Source organism: Ixodes scapularis, unplaced genomic scaffold (genome assembly GCF_016920785.2).
Source record: "Ixodes scapularis isolate PalLabHiFi unplaced genomic scaffold, ASM1692078v2 PGA_scaffold10__122_contigs__length_95168666, whole genome shotgun sequence".
Lineage (NCBI taxonomy): Eukaryota > Metazoa > Arthropoda > Arachnida > Ixodida > Ixodidae > Ixodes > Ixodes scapularis.
The window spans coordinates 33,426,077-33,441,890 of NW_024609836.1; the positions used below are offsets into that span (position 1 = coordinate 33,426,077).

At 45.0% G+C, this 15,814-nt stretch overlaps 1 pseudogene; it reads right to left on the reverse strand.

Annotated features, from left to right (window-relative positions):
* Window positions 1-15,814, reverse strand: part of LOC121834760 — a 46,772-nt pseudogene that overhangs the window by 12,318 nt on the left and 18,640 nt on the right.

Genomic DNA, 15,814 nt, shown 5'->3' on the forward strand with positions numbered 1-15,814 from the left:
GAGGTCTTGGCACCATCTGTATAAACATGAAGATAACCATCATACTTAGTTTGCAGTTCACCAAACTCTTGCTTAATTACAGCATGGGAAATGCCGTGCTTGTTGAACTTCGCAGGAGACCAGTCAGATTAAACTCGCTGTGCTTTCCAAGGGGGAATACCGTTGACTTTCCCAACGAGGCCGACCTGGTCCAGAGGAAGGTGCAGAGAAGTGCGAAGATGTTCAATACGGAAGCTTAACGGAGTCACAATGCCTGGTTTATTTTCAAAAAGGCGAAAGAACCGTGAGCTTGTAAGTGAAGAGTACGTCGGATGCTGGGGGTCGGCCAGAATCTTATAAGCATATGTTAGACTAAGATATGTACGTCGCTTGTTCAGGGACAGCTCATAGGATTCTGCATACAAACTGAGGACGGGCGACGTCCAGAAGGCTCCTGTTGCCAGCCGCAAGCCGAGATGGTGAACTGGGTCCAACATTTTAAGGGCAGAAGGCCGAGCCGATCCATACACTACTGCACCGTAGTCAAGACGGGATCGTACAAGGGCGTTGTATAACTGCAGGATGCATTTTCTATCAGACCCCCAAGACTTGTGAGATAAAACTTTCAAAAGGTTTGTGGACTGAAGACATTTTTGCTTCAGAGCTTTAAGGTGGGAAATAAAGTTAAGCTTTTTATCAAATATTACACCAAGAAATCGGTGCTCCTTTCTGACTGGAATAGGTGTTCCATTTAATTTCAGGGAGGGATCCAAAGACAGCCCGCGTCGCAAAGAAAAAGGAGCACAGACCGTTTTTGAAGCAGAGAACTTGAACCCATTTTCATCGGCCTACTTGGACAATTTGTTTATGGCTAACTGCAACTGGCGCTCACAACTAGAAAGGTTACAGGACGATGATGAAATCTGTATATCATCAGCATAAAGCGAATACGAAATAGAGGGTGGCAGCAGTCGTGCGAGTGAATTCATTGTTAGCAAAAACAAAGTCACACTTAAAACACCCCCTTGAGGGACTCCATTTTCTTGAACAAAGAAATCAGATAGGGCTGAGCCGAGACGAACTTGGAAAGTCCTGTCTGTTAGATATTCCTTTATGCTTCGCAGCATACGGCCCCGGATATTACAGGCATTCAGGTTTCGGAAAATCCCGTACCTCCACGCTGTGTCGCATGCCCTTTCTAAGTCGAAAAAAACCGCAACACAGTGCTGCCTGTTTACAAATGCCTCACGTATCACAGTTTCCAGGCGAACTAAGTGGTCAAAGGTAGATCGACCTTGGCGGAATCCACATTGACAGTTATCAAAGTCCTTCTGGCTTTCTAACATATAGACCAGTCGCCTGTTTATAAGTCTTTCATATGTCTTCCCAAGGCAGCTTGTGAGTGCAATTGGGCGATAGCTTGATGGTTGTGAGGGGTCTTCGTTAGGCTTTAGGAGGGGGGTGATATGTGCGTGTTTCCAAGCCTGAGGGAAACATGCCTTTTCCCACAAGAGATTAAAAAACAGGAGAAGGTTTTCAAGGGATTCTGGAGAAAGGCGGCGCAGCATTTCATAAAGAATTCCATCGGGTCCAGGGGCAGAGACGCTTGTCACATTAAGAGCCATCTCAAGCTCGCATCGCGTAAATGGTTGGTTATACGATGCTGAGTTTCCTCCTGACATGACAAGCTTTTGTCGTTTCGTACGAGCTTTTAACTGTCCGAAGGTAACACTGTAGTTGGCCGAACTAGATGAATTATAAAAATGTTCCCCGAGTATGTTACCAATATCTTTTAGAGATGAAGAAGGAGCATTAAATGTTGGAATGGCAAAGCACCTGTAATCCCCATTTACTTTCCTGTATCTGTCCCAGGCCTCCTTGGCTGGGACAAAGCTGGTTAAAGAAGAGAGATACTTCATCCACGACTTCCGCTTTGCCTGCTTCCTAGTCCAACGAGCCTTGACTTTTCGTCACTTGAACTCAACAAGAGAGAGAGAGAGAGTCGGAAAAAGAAGAACAGAGAGGTTAACCTAGGTTGGAGTCCTGGTTGGCTACTCTGTTTTAGGGAGGGGGTAGTGGGGAGTTAAAAGAGGAAGGAAAGGATAGGAGGACATCATAGAACAATAAACAAGTCAAAAAAAAAAAAAGGAATAGTGACACGAGAGCACAAACTATAGGTCACATTACAAATAAAGTATGTGTGTCCTTTAGAGGCAGAAGCTCAGTCGCGTTTCCTTTAGGAAACGCAGAAAAGCTTTTGTGGCCCTCGCTGCATTCTGAGGGCTGTCCCAAGTTCCGAGCACTTTCATGACAGAAAACGGTCGGCTGTCTAGTTGCACCAACGTACTCTTGAGGTGTTCAACAAGGTTGCTTGAAGTGGGGTATCTGCGAAATCTGCCCCACGCCCTATTTTGGTCCGCCCGGGTTGTGGCACACTCCTTATTCCACCAAGGTTTACATTTTTTGGGTATATTACCAGATGTTTGGGGAATGGACTGCTGAGCGGCCTTTAGTATCTGCTCAGTAACATAAAGTGCAGCGTTCTCGGGGGACATAGAAGAAAGAAGCGAAGGATCTAAAGTGGAGTGAAGATTAAAAACTGTCCAGTCTGCCTTGTCTAACTTCCACCTAGGAACCCGCTTTAAATGATTAGGCAATGAAACGGTACTTTCTAAAACAACTGGATAATGATCACTTCCAAAAGGGTTATGAAGAACCTTGCAGGAGAAGCAAGTAAGTAATGAAGGTGAAGCAATTGAAAGGTCAATGGATATAAATGAGTTGTGTGCCGCACTAAAAAAAGTTGGCTCTCTCCCGTTAAGAAGGCACAGCCCAGAAGACAATAAAAGACGTTCAGTTACACCACCACGGGAGTCCTGATGGGTACTACCCCACATGGGATGATGAGCGTTAAATCACCTAAAATTAAAAACGGTTGAGGAAGCTGTCCTACAAGTCCCTGCAGCTCTTGAAGATTTAAAGGAACATTTGGTGGTAAATATAAAGAAACACGCGTTACAAGGCGGTCCACGAGGAGACGCACTGCAACAGCCTCCAGAGGTGTGCGGAGTGGGACTTGAGAGCAAGCGACTCCACCCTGCACAACTACCGCAACGCCACCTGAAGGAGTGGAAGCGGGACGGTCTTTCCTGAAAACCTGATGGCGCCTTAAAATGTTAAAAGAATTAGAGTGAAGATGGGTTTCTTGCAAGGCAAGAGCGATGGGTCGAAGCTCATCCATGAAATGATTGACATCATCAATATTTCTTAAAATACCGCGACAGTTCCATTGCATAAAATGTAACTTCGTCATCTATTAAAAAAGTGTGTAAATATGTAAATATCAGGAGATAAAAACTAGCAAAATAAATAAAGCTATGGAGAGCCAACTCGAGCTAGGTGGAATATGTGACCACAATACGGCAACTATTGGGGTCATCACTTGGGCGCTACTACAGGTTGCTTCTTTTTAGATTTACGAGAAGCTGTCTCCCATTCCATACCATCCTGGTCAGAGCCAGGAGTAGACTGACTGTCAGCATCAGTTGGTATCTCCATGTCCTGGGAAGTCTCCGATGGATGGAGTATGACGGAGCTGGTCCGGCCTGGCACGCGTGGGGGAAAACCCCGGCCACGACCGGATGGACGAGTGGCGGACAAACTGGGCAAGGGGTCACCCAAGCTCGTCTTGACACCTCCTTTCACAGGAGCTGCATGGGTACCATGCTGCTCCTTCGGTAGGGGGACCCTCTCCACCGAGTAGGAGCGAGAAGCTCGCTCCTCCCTAGGAGGGGACCTAGGAGAGGGGGAAGGCGCGGCTGCTGCCGGGCTGTCCTTGGATGGAGGGGCAGCACGCGTGCCACCACCAGAGGCTGGGGGAAGCTGCTGCTGCCCCTGTCGGGGAGCTGGGGCCCTGAGGTCGGCCGCCAAGATCTCGGGTGAGACCTGGGTGGCCCTCGACTCCGAGCGTGGTGCAGGGCCTCTGCGCACCACGTCGGCAAACTCCCCTTTGACACAAAGGAGAATCGTTTTTTCGCTTCCGAATACGAAATGTTCTCCTTCACTTTAATGGTAAGGGTGTCTTTTTCTTGTTTCCACGAGGGACAGGTACGATAGTAAGCGGGGTGTGGCCCACCGCAATTAACACAGTGGGCCACAGCCTCCTCACAAATGTCAGAAACATGGCCCTGACTGCCACACTTTGCACATGTCTCCTTCCCTCGGCAGCTGCGTGCTCCGTGACCAAAACGTTGGCAACGGAAGCACCGCTGGGGGTTGGGGACGTAAGGGCGAATGCGGCAGTTCAGGTATCCTGCCTTGACAGTCTCTGGGAGTGTGTTTTTCAAAAGTATGATTAACATGTTTAGAAGGAACCTGTTCGCCATTTTTCGGAAACATGCGTTTAACAGCGACAACGCCGGAACTTTTGAGTCCCTTGAGGAGTTCTTCTTCGCTTGTGTCCAAAAAGTCGTCCTCAGAGAGGACTCCACGAATGGTGTTAAGTGTGCGGTGAGGACTCACCGACAACTTTACGTCAACAATGGTGGTCAGGTTGAGGAGTGCTTCGCTTTGTTTTTTTGTGTTTACCTCAACAAGGAGGTCTCCAGAGTACAGTTCTTTTGCCTTGTAGGAAAACCCTACAAGGTGCTCTAGAACTTTGGCTACAATGAAGGGTGACTTCTTTGCAACTGTCTTGTGTTCATCAAGAGAGTGAACAACAAAAATCTTTGTGAAGGATTCTACCTCGGGATCTTTGTCAATGGTTTTGTGTTCAAGGCAACGCCTTTTAAGGGCGTGCCCTGAACGGGGTTTAGAGGGGTGGGGCGCCATAGAAGGGCAAAGAGTGTTCGGAATCCGCGGTGCACCGCCCACCACCGAGCCCAACAAGGGGTTAGGTAACGCACCATAACAAGATGAGCTTGGCTGGAGACGTTACACTAACAGTGCTGCCGGGAAACTATACCCAAGTGTGGGTCAAGACAGAGGTCTTTTGCCACCCAAGGTTAGCCCTTGCCGCCAAAGAGGGGCGAAAAAGGAGTAAGAGAAGTGAGAGAGAAGTAAAAAAACAGGAAAGGTAAAGGTGAAAGATTGGAGGGGATAGTAGAAGAAAAGGCGACTAGACTGAATCATCCTGGCCGGGCCTTACCAGGACTTCCGTCTACGAGAAGCGGGGGCCGAAGTGGTGTATTGCCTCACCCGGGGGGCCCCGAAGGGTCCAAACCTACCCCGGGCTCGGCTCAACCACCAGGATGCCCTTTTCCTCGGACACGGGAAAGCCACGCACAGCCAGACGTGGGCGGGCGAACCCGCATGGCTCGGGGTCCGTGGTATGGTGCCTGAATCGCGTCTTTGACTGGTGTGTTTACCGCGGCCAAAAAAGTGGTCCCTCGATTTCCGCCTGATGACGTCATAGAAGTGTCATGCTGTCGCCGGTCGCGACCCTGGTGGCGTCCCAACAGTTATGGTGTATGTAGCAGATGCCTGTTCTGCTGCAGGTCGCTTTCCACGAAAGCACTGTGACAGTTCACGGAAACTAGTGCAGCCGGAAGTTGGGACGCCTAACGCGACGCCGTGATGACAGCGACACTCGCGTTCGCTAGTGCTTTTTGCCAGCATTTCTACGGCCAACCGCCAGGATCGCGACAGGCAACAGCATGACACTCGCGTCATTTGTTGCCACATCGGGACCACTTTTGATGTATGGGCGGGATAGGACGCTAAACACACCAGTCGAAGACGCGCTCCAGGCACCATATCCGTGGTGACGCCACTCACCAAACACCTGCTTTCACAGGTGCCCCCTGCGGTGTCCGGCGGGGACATCACGCTCCCCCACTGCGCACACGCAGCGCCCTTGACGGCTTCACGGCTATCGTGAAGAAGCGTCTGCGTTGCTGTGCTTTTCTTTGTGCTTTATTTCTGAGGCGCGTCCGCTTTGACCTTGAGCGGCGCGTGCTTGATGGCGCATCGTTATGGCCATCTTTCGGGCACAACGCCGACTCCACCTTTTCCCGTAATGGAACATATAATGCCTTTCGCCTTCAAAAAAAAAAAAAAAAAACCGGAGAAAGCATGAAAGCGCATGGACTTCAGCGGTTGCGAATTTTACGATGAACCTACTGGTCCTGCAGTACATGCAGGAAGGGCAATTCTGATATGACGTCACATACGGCGATCACGCTTGCACATACGATTGAAGGGTGTGCGGGAGGCCAGGGTGGGGAAAGACAAGCACGTCCTTCGAAGGAAACGGAAGAAGTTTAATGGAATGGACAACTGTAGGGTGTGCGATCTCGTTGAGTTAATTTGGTTTGTGTTAATGTCCTTCAATGGGTTCTAAATATCTATAGTGGAACAGCTTTTTTCCCTTCCCAAAGGAAACGATTAAACTTATAACTTGGTACTTTACATAAAGCGAAATATCGCAGAAAGCATCGATCCTTTCAGTCAACCTACTTCAATCTGTTCAGATTTGTTTCCTGTATCACCTTTTTGGTTTTTTAGGTAATTTGTTAGACATAGTAAGACTGTAGAGAAAGTCCTACAGCATAACCTCTCAGTCATTCTGTCATCAACAGATATCTAACACAAACACACGATGCATTCTGCGTCAATCGGCAATCGATTTTATGCAAAGTATACGAGTAAATGTAGGTTCCAATCTTTGCGAACGATATACGAGGAGGCGCCAAAGCTGCTTAAATAGATACACAACAACTCATGATCCCTGTCGTCATCGGCAACTATTGGTCACGTGGTTACGTGGCCACATGCTTGGGGTTACGACGAGTCGCCTGGTGAAGTAGTTGGTCAAGTATGGGTCACGTGATGATGTGAACACGTGGCGTCACGTGATGTCATTGGACTATACATGCCTTGCACGTTATATCACGCTAAGGAAGGACAGGGTCCTGCGCCATGCTGGTGGTGGACTTCACACTGCCCGAATGCGCTTGCCATGGCGTAGGGTGCCGCTAACTGCCCGGACATGCGCTGACATGCCCCATATTTTCATCAAAGCTACCTACTTTTGTTAGATGTGAACTTTGAAAAACGAGCCGAGCTTACGATCATGACGCTTAGCCTGTACGTGCGGAATATTTCGGCGGTGGTGCAATAGCGCTACGAGAAGATGATTTTGATATGCCCTAAGTTCTAAAACAAAAAGCTGTCGTGCCGCAAAAAAAAAAAATGCTTCATTGCGCTGCGCATAATTTGACGCCCGGCTCTAGGAGTAGCGTGTATAAAACTCTTTACGATTTGGCGAAGTACTTGTAAACAACGCTAGGTAAACAACGTCATAAACTAAGCCCTTATGCAAGGATAAATAAAATAACGAACAAGACCCCTCACATTCCCTCAGGGATTATATTATGATGTTTCCTAGCCGGCTCACCTGCAGGCTTTCAATTCTTGCAAAGGTTACCGTCTCGCGGACGGCACAAACCGATGCCCCGGCGGCGGCGTCTTGGCGAGCTTGCACAACGGGGCCGCCACCGACCGACAGCTGTCTGGCCGGGCTCGCGGCGCGACACTCGCCGTATTCGGCTGGAGCCCCGAAGGTACCTTCGAAGCGTGGAAACGGCGCAGTGTAACTAAAGACAAAGGACATCTACACCACGAACGATCAAAAGCATATGCAAAGGCGTGCGCTAGCGTAAACAACGGTAGAAAGGTGCCGTTGCTCGTCGCTATGAAATGCTCCCCGCAAACTCGGTAATCCGCGGCTGCATCCCTTTTCTGTTGCTCGCACTTTCTCTGACTTGACGGCTACACTGTCTCGTTGTACATGCCGACGAAACGATCGTTGGGATAAGTTGTAATTACCACAGCTGAGCGCGGCGCAGTTTACCGGTTTTCCAATGCTCTCGCTGCAAAGGGCCGTCGAGTCAACCACCAGCATGGGGCTTACGGGCGTTCGACGTCCTCATATGACGTAGGTGCAAGGCATGTATACATTACCAGATCACGTAACTTAAAATGATTATGTTCAAGGTAATCGCAAGCCTGTATATGAGTGTTTTTAAACTTTCAACTCAAAAGTAAATAGTTTGACAGGAGTTTGACTATAATGCGCATGTAAATAAATGAAAAAAAAACATCTGTCATCGCCTGGCGGAAGAAGGATGCACAGATTTCAAAACTTTTATATATCATTAAAAGCTAATAGGTTCCCTCAACCTTGTGGTTTCATTGAGAAATATTTGCTTAAATTAGCACTCAACTATATTTACCCTGCAAGTGCGACGTCACGCTCGAAACAAACCGTTGCTAGGGGTGTTGCTATGGGCGAATATATGGAAGTGGATTTCGCTCGAAAAGAACCATTTATTTATTTATTTATTTATTGAGAAGTTCCTTCAAGGCACGATGGCATTACAGAGGGGAGCGGGTTAACTCATTGGAATTCAACAAGACTCTATAATAAACAACCTATGAATGCTATGCAGTATGTACTATTGCGGACAATATGACCTGAAACAGCGCTCCGGCCTGTGGATGGATGGATGGATGGATCTGGCTAAACCCTGTGAATCGGGCGGTGGCTTGCGCCACCTAGCCAACATTATAAATCTAATATGTTTTGAATTCCAAGATTAAATCTCACCCCTGCCTCGATTTTAGCCACCAGTCTGATAACCTCCGCTTGGTTATTTCTACCCGTGTAAAGTCTATTTTTCCTTCACTGTCTTTAAAACCCAATGCTTTGATTAAATCCGCCCGGTCACTGTTAACTGTTGGGTGAAGCCCTTTACAGAAAAGTATTAAGTGTCCACAGTACTACCAGCGCCGCCTGTCGCACCGCTCCGCAAACACGGCGCACCCTGAGGTTGAGATAAATTCTCACTTGCGCTTACTGCGCCGCTGCGCTCTTCCGGCCGTCTGCTAGTGTAAATATTGGCCGACGGAACCACCATCACGATGCCTGTGCAGTGCAGCCCAATGTTCACGTTTTCAGCTATCATGCATTTCAGTGCATTTCAAGAAAGCGCCGAAGTGGAAAATGCGTTGTCACGCTCGTATCTTCTCGAAGAGCGCTGCCTGACGCAGCTGCCTTGGCCCCCAAAAGGAGCCGACCTAAATATCGTCGAACACATTTGGAGGCGCGTCAAGGTAGGCATGTCATGGCGTCCCCTCCACCGCGCGACTGCCGACAAATTGAGGGAAGCGGCGAGAAGTGAATGGGAGATGCTTCGGGCCGAGCCAGACTTCTTGGCCGTGGGCCGGTATTAACTTCTTTCGTAAGTTTCACTGCGGCTCAGGACCCCCTGAATCGGACCTCTGCCGATTGGAGAAAAGCTTGCTGCTACGACTGCGACTAACTGTTTGACGCCGTTAACCGACGCATACTTTTGAGTGGTGCATCCTTAATCCCGATCTTCTTGTATAGTGCAGTTGAACTTCCACACCGACTATTAATCTTTTGTGTCTGACACTGTCCTCTGCGAATATTATTTCGATGAACTTTCAAGCTCCTTCTCCTGACAAATATTTGACTGTTAGTTGCACTTTATTAAGACTAGGAATTTGTAAATAAAACACTGGTGTCTTGTCAGCACTTATTTTGTTTGAAACAAACACGTGGGCCCAGTAACAAGGAAATATTATTTTTCAACCTTTTCATACCAATCAAGGTTACAAAACCTCCTCAATAACATTTATGGATACCGTTGTTTTTTTTGTTTTTTGTTATACGGCTGTGCTCAACAAATATAAATAAACAAGTAAATACCTTGAAGCCGGGCTAAATCCCGTATACAAATTTTGGCCTTTATTTTACGATGTCCTACTCTGTGTATGCACTTCGAAAAAACGAAGAAAAAAAACCCAAAACGTACTTTGATATGACTTAAAAAAAAAAAATAATCGCAGCTGCAATTTAAGAAACTTTGACATTTCTTCTCCAGTCAGTCTTTTTCTTCGTAATTCTACCTGATAGAATGAAGTACATCAGTTCCGAAAGAGGGACGGACAAGTGTAATCTCTTGATCCCCCCCCCCCTTTCCCCTGCCGCCCTACCACACACATGCCACTGTCGCACCCGCCGTCTCGCTAGCACACGGCCGGAAGAGCGCAGCGGCGCAATGAGCGCCGTGTGTGCGAAGCAAGGCGACAGGTGGCGCAGGTAGTACCGTGCGCAGGTCGGAGCGCTGTTTCAGCTCATACTGTCCGCGATAGTACATATTAGTGAACTGCTAAAACGTGAACATTGTTGAGGCAATTACTAAAAGCGACGCTATAAGATATTGATTGCACAGACGCTGGAAGGTAGTTCCATAACACTGTGGTTCGGATTATGAGTTAATTCTGACAAGTATTAGTCTTACACGAAGGTACGCTCATCGTGTGTTAGTGGTCGAGAAGTGGGGATATGTAAGGAGAAAATGTTCATTGTTTGGTACGCAAAATACGATTGTAGTAGTACATTTTGGTAAACTGGCACAAACGGCAAACTTCTCTACGCAGTTCAAGGTTAGGCAGGTTCAAATTTCGTTTCATGGTTGTTACGCTGGCAGCGCGGTGACAATTAGTCAGTGTGAATCGGACGTTACGGTTTTGAATTGCTTCCACTGCAGATGTTAGCACGTCAGCACCGCGGTCCCAAATCGAGAAGGCATATTCCAGCTTAATGAGAACAAGTGTTTTGTAAAGTAGCTTAACCGATCAGGGGACTGCCGAAAATTTTCGCTTTAAGCAACCCAGCATGCGATTGGTATTTCTTGTAACGTATTGCATATGAGTTTCAAAGGATAGACTAGACAAAATATTAGCCCCTAAATATTTGTAGGGCGTTGCTTGTAAAAGAGTGTGGTTCAGGTATTAGCAAGAAGCACCACTGTGTAGCCAGAAAACCCACTTTGTATTCACTAGTACTAAGCTGCATTTGCCATAAGTTACACCATTCAGGTACACGGCCAAACTGGCATTGAAGAGAAGAAACATCGGAATGGTTATCCACTTCACAATATACTTACTGTAAACGACTTATTTTTCGCGGGCTCAATATTTCGCGTTTTAGGTCAAACCTGAAGTTTTGGAATAATTCGCGGGTTCTAATTTTCGCGACGTGGTGAGATCTCGCTATAGATTCCAATGTGTTTACATTTTACCGGAATCGTTCGCGGCCGGACCTAATTTTTGCGAATTATAGGCGATTTGCGAAAGTTAGGTCCTCGCGAAAATTAAGTCGTTTACAGTATATAACACAATCGTCAGCGAACCAGCTTACTGCAGATGAGACAGAGGATGGTAAGGCATTGCTATATATATAAGAAAAAGAAGAGGACCCAATACCGAACCCTGCGGGACCCCGGACGTCGAAGAAGCTGAAGGTGAGGACGTATCACGCGTGAGTACAAACTAAAGCCGCTTAGTTTGGAAGGCGTGAATCCAAGATAGTGTGCCAGAATCATTATTAATTATGCTTAGTATCTACACTTGTAGTCAATGTGATACTTTATCATATGCTTTAGCGAAATCAAAGAATATGCAGTTAGCTTGGGAACTTTGGTTAACAATAAGGTGAAGGTCATTAGTGAAAGTTGGTAGCTGGGTTTCACAGGAAAATGACTTAAAAAAACCGTGCTGGGCCGGATTAAACAAAAGTATTTGACTTCAAGAAGTTTGCTAAACGTGAAGAAATTACGTATTCGAGAATTTTGCAATGAATGTTTTTGTTAGGAATACGGGACGATAATTCAGGAGGAGAATATGGATCACCCGTTTAGTGGATCGGCGCCACCTTTCCCACCTTCCAGTCGTTAGGTAAATAAACAATTATGGTACTGATTAAATAGTTTAGAAAGTAATATAAAAAAAAATAATCTTTGGTACGTTTTTTGAAAACTTTGAAAAAATATTTTTGAATTATCGATCACATCAACAATTCCACAAGCATCAATGGCAACCGGGTAATAGGTACAAATTGCTATGTTAAATGGAAGGAGGATTAATTAACGTCTGAAAATGAAGCAACAAAAGCACAGTTCAAAGCAAGGGCACACTCACTAAAAAGTGCAGCATTTCTGAAGGAAATAAACTGTAATATTGACAAACAACAATGACATTGTTCAAAACTCGGGCGTGGAATTTAAATGTTTAAAATGAATAGGCATAGGACGCCCAAAATTTTACACTTACAGAACGAAAGTTTTCCGAAAACCGGCTGTTTTTAAATACTTGCTACAGCAACTTTTGCTCCTGAGATGCCTCTAGATGCCTACTGCAAACGACGAAGACATAGAAAATTACTGAAGTATGCCGTCTGCAATAGTTTGAATCGTTTGCATAACGATACTGTTTTGGTCGCGTATTTATTGGGAGGATCTAGAAAAACTTGTCAGGTTTATAAAAACAATTTCTATAAGCGTGAGATGCGGGGTACTCTGACTAATATCATAACACGTAGGGACACCTGATAAAAATACAGCGAGACAAGCGCCTGTTGAGATGTTATGAAAACAGTGTCAGGCTATTGTTTTTTTTTAGTTTGCAGCGGTCAAGAATTATGCTTAAGGAGCAATTATTTTGACTTCAACATGATCTGTTCAAAACCCAAAACTTCCTGTTCGACGCTCCCAATATAGGTGTGCGTCGTATCTGCTTGTAGCCATGAGACAGAGAATACAAATCTTGCAGACTCTCTTTCTTTCTCTCTCTCTCTCTGTCTCTCATATATATATGTATATTTCGAACATTTCCGTCGATCAAACAAATGTGCACAGAAGCAACCTCAGTACTGTCAAAACATCTTGAAATGTGTGTTGACCTGCACTTCGATGTGTATACACTTCACGTCGTCGTGGTACGGAATTCGGATTCACAGTGTTTTCACCATTCTTAAATATTGAAAAATTCTCCGCAAGCAGGCGTTCGCCAGCTGACGCAACTCGAGCGGCGTTTAAAGCTGTGCACGGGCACTACTTCAGAAATCCCATAATAAGTTGACCCCGAAAGTAGAAGTTTTGTCGCTCGTTATGAACCTAATTTAAGAGTCGCGTACTCCCTCCGAAAGAACCACATAACCCACGAAGACATCGTGCCGTCTACTAGCAAGGCAAAACCGGTTGTGAGACTTTATTACGGGCGTTTATCATCGCTTTATGGTACTGAGAGGATAAAAAAGGTCTTCATGATGAGATATTGAGAAGACAAAATGCTTAGAAAACGTTATTCACCTTTTATAAGACAAATTCTAAACTCAAGTCAAGCCCCCAAACATTTGTCTATAACAACGGCCCTAGCAACGCTTTGTTGTGAGTGCAGCGCATGCCATGTTCTGACGTCATCACTAATGGGGTAATTTACCATAAGTATTTACGAAAGTTCTAAGTCTAATGTAGAATTTGGGCAACACTGTTTAAAAAGTCGAACTTTGTCGAATTTTGCGAGAAGCTCAAATGATTGTCAACCAGTGGACGTCATACCTCAGAACGAAAATGTTCGCAAATCTCTGATATCGTTATAGTGAAGTCAACACTGATTACGTGAACACAGAAACCAAGTGCCTCTCCGTGCACTGGGGTAACTTTTTTTTTGCAACAAGTGTACATAACAGTTGTAAGGAGACTCTAATGTATCCCGATGTCGCAGGGGTAAAGTATAAGGCTAGAGAGCGAGACGCCCGGTTTTGAATCCCTGGCAAGAAACAAAGTGTTCTCTGCATAATTTGCCCGGGTTATAATGTTTTCGTAGCAACGTTTTCTAAACACTGAATTTAGAAACCATACCTGAAACATAATCTGTGTTAAAATGATTCGATTCGACTTATGCATTTTTTTAGTACCATACAGCATATAATACCGTTATGACTCATATTCCAGACACTACAGTTACTATGTAGTATGTACAAATTGGAAACTTAAGCAAACCAATGTAGATTTAAGTTACATCCCAATTTCATAAATACTCACCCGCTGCTGAGTATAATGTCGGAAGCCAATCGGTAATGTGCATTAGTTGGCTGGAAACCCGCCTTGAGTTGTTGAGAAGAGGACTCCATATAAAAGCACTGCCCTAACACCACCTTCGTACAACGTGAACTTGGTTCCTCTTAGGGGCCAATTGGAGCCTTGATTTGACTTGAATCCCCAGGGTAAAGCTCCGTTGTCCGTACAGAACACGAGAATCGTGTCGGTTAACATGTCCGCTTTTTGCAAGGCGTTCACAATGCTACCGACAGACTGATCCAGTGCGTCCACCATACCTTTGAATCATAAAAAACGTTGAATGTAAAACTTTTCAGCATCAATGTTTTTATCATACGAACATACTGTAACTATTTTTTTTATAAAATTAATGCGTAAAGTAAAGTAGAACAATTAACATTACATTTCCAAGCCCACTGCAGAAGAAAAACTGACTGCGCAGTCACCAGAACAACTTGAGCTAGTTGGGCTTCCCTCTTATGATTTATGCGCTGTGAAGTCGTAAGACGACTGCGTAGATTCTACGGCGAAAAAATGTAATTGTATTCCACATTAGCAGAATTGAACAGACCATAAAAATATTTATACTAGCATTTAACATGTGCGTCTATTATATGAAACATTAAGGGTTGCACGCCTGAGACTGTGATGTTTTATACAAACCTGCAAATAAAGTTCTGTTCTCCTCTTGAATGTAAGAAAAATCCCTGATGCCCTTTTTTGGAACTTGGAGAAGCGTGGGCCCACCACTTGTGTGAGGTGCTTGATGGCTTAGGAGCAAGAACAAAGGCTAGAATTGCAGAAAAATGTCAATAAGTAATGTTTTCATTGTAGTGATTCGAAATCTAAACCTGGCATTTATGATAGATTTATCATACACTAATGCGCGTTATCATTATTTAAATGTCAACAGAACAATATTTGTAGACACCATAGATGTGGCGTATATCCTCGTGGTACCCCAATCGCAATAGGTGTGCCACAAGCCACAACCTCTGTAAACTGCATTTTTTTTTTGTATTTAGTATTAGTAAATTGTGCGTGTTCTCACCGTTGACTTATTGTGAACCTGGATTAGTTGTACCGTTTTTCTCGTGTAGTAATGTGTCGAGTATTGTTTTTTTTCTTTGTCGACCCAGTAAATGTTGTCACCATTCCAAAAATCATGCCCCGTATGATTATCCTAGAGGAAACAAAAACAAAAATGTTAGTTCTAATACGTTAAAACGTTTATGCAGTATCCTAATAATTTCGGTTTATTTTTGTGAAACGTCAAAAATAAACATACAAAAGTGAAGTTCTGGGTGTAGTAGTCCAGTGCGGGGCTGTAGAATCCGAGAAATGTGTCGAATCCACGGTTCACGGGTACATACTTGCTATCATAGTAGCCGAGATGCCACTGCAACAGGATGTTTAATGAAATTGTTAATTCCTTGAAAAACGGCATGACATATCTCAAAATGACACATCTCAAAAAAGTTGGTGAAACGCAATCTTAAGCTGCAATAGTTTGAAATTTTCAGAATTCTTATAATGTACTGAAGCCTTGACATGGCGCTCAAAACCTAATAAGAGAAAAAAACACGAAAGTGTCGAATCAGGTTCTATTACATCACTCCAATGTTATATTTAAAACAAATTAGGTCCACCATGATTGATGGAGAGAACAGGGAGCGACATGCTTAAGACAAACAAGAGTTCCTACTTATTTTGTTTTAATTTGAACTCCTAAACGTTGATAACAGAACGTCTGTGCAGTGATATGCGCAGGACGCCAATGCGGCTACCATAAGTTCAACTGGAATACCTTCAAAAACTTCTTAAATTCGAAAGAGTCCCGATGTTTTGTTGCCATTAATAATTTCGCGCCATGAATCCTAAATGACGTTTAAAATAGCTTTTGAAAG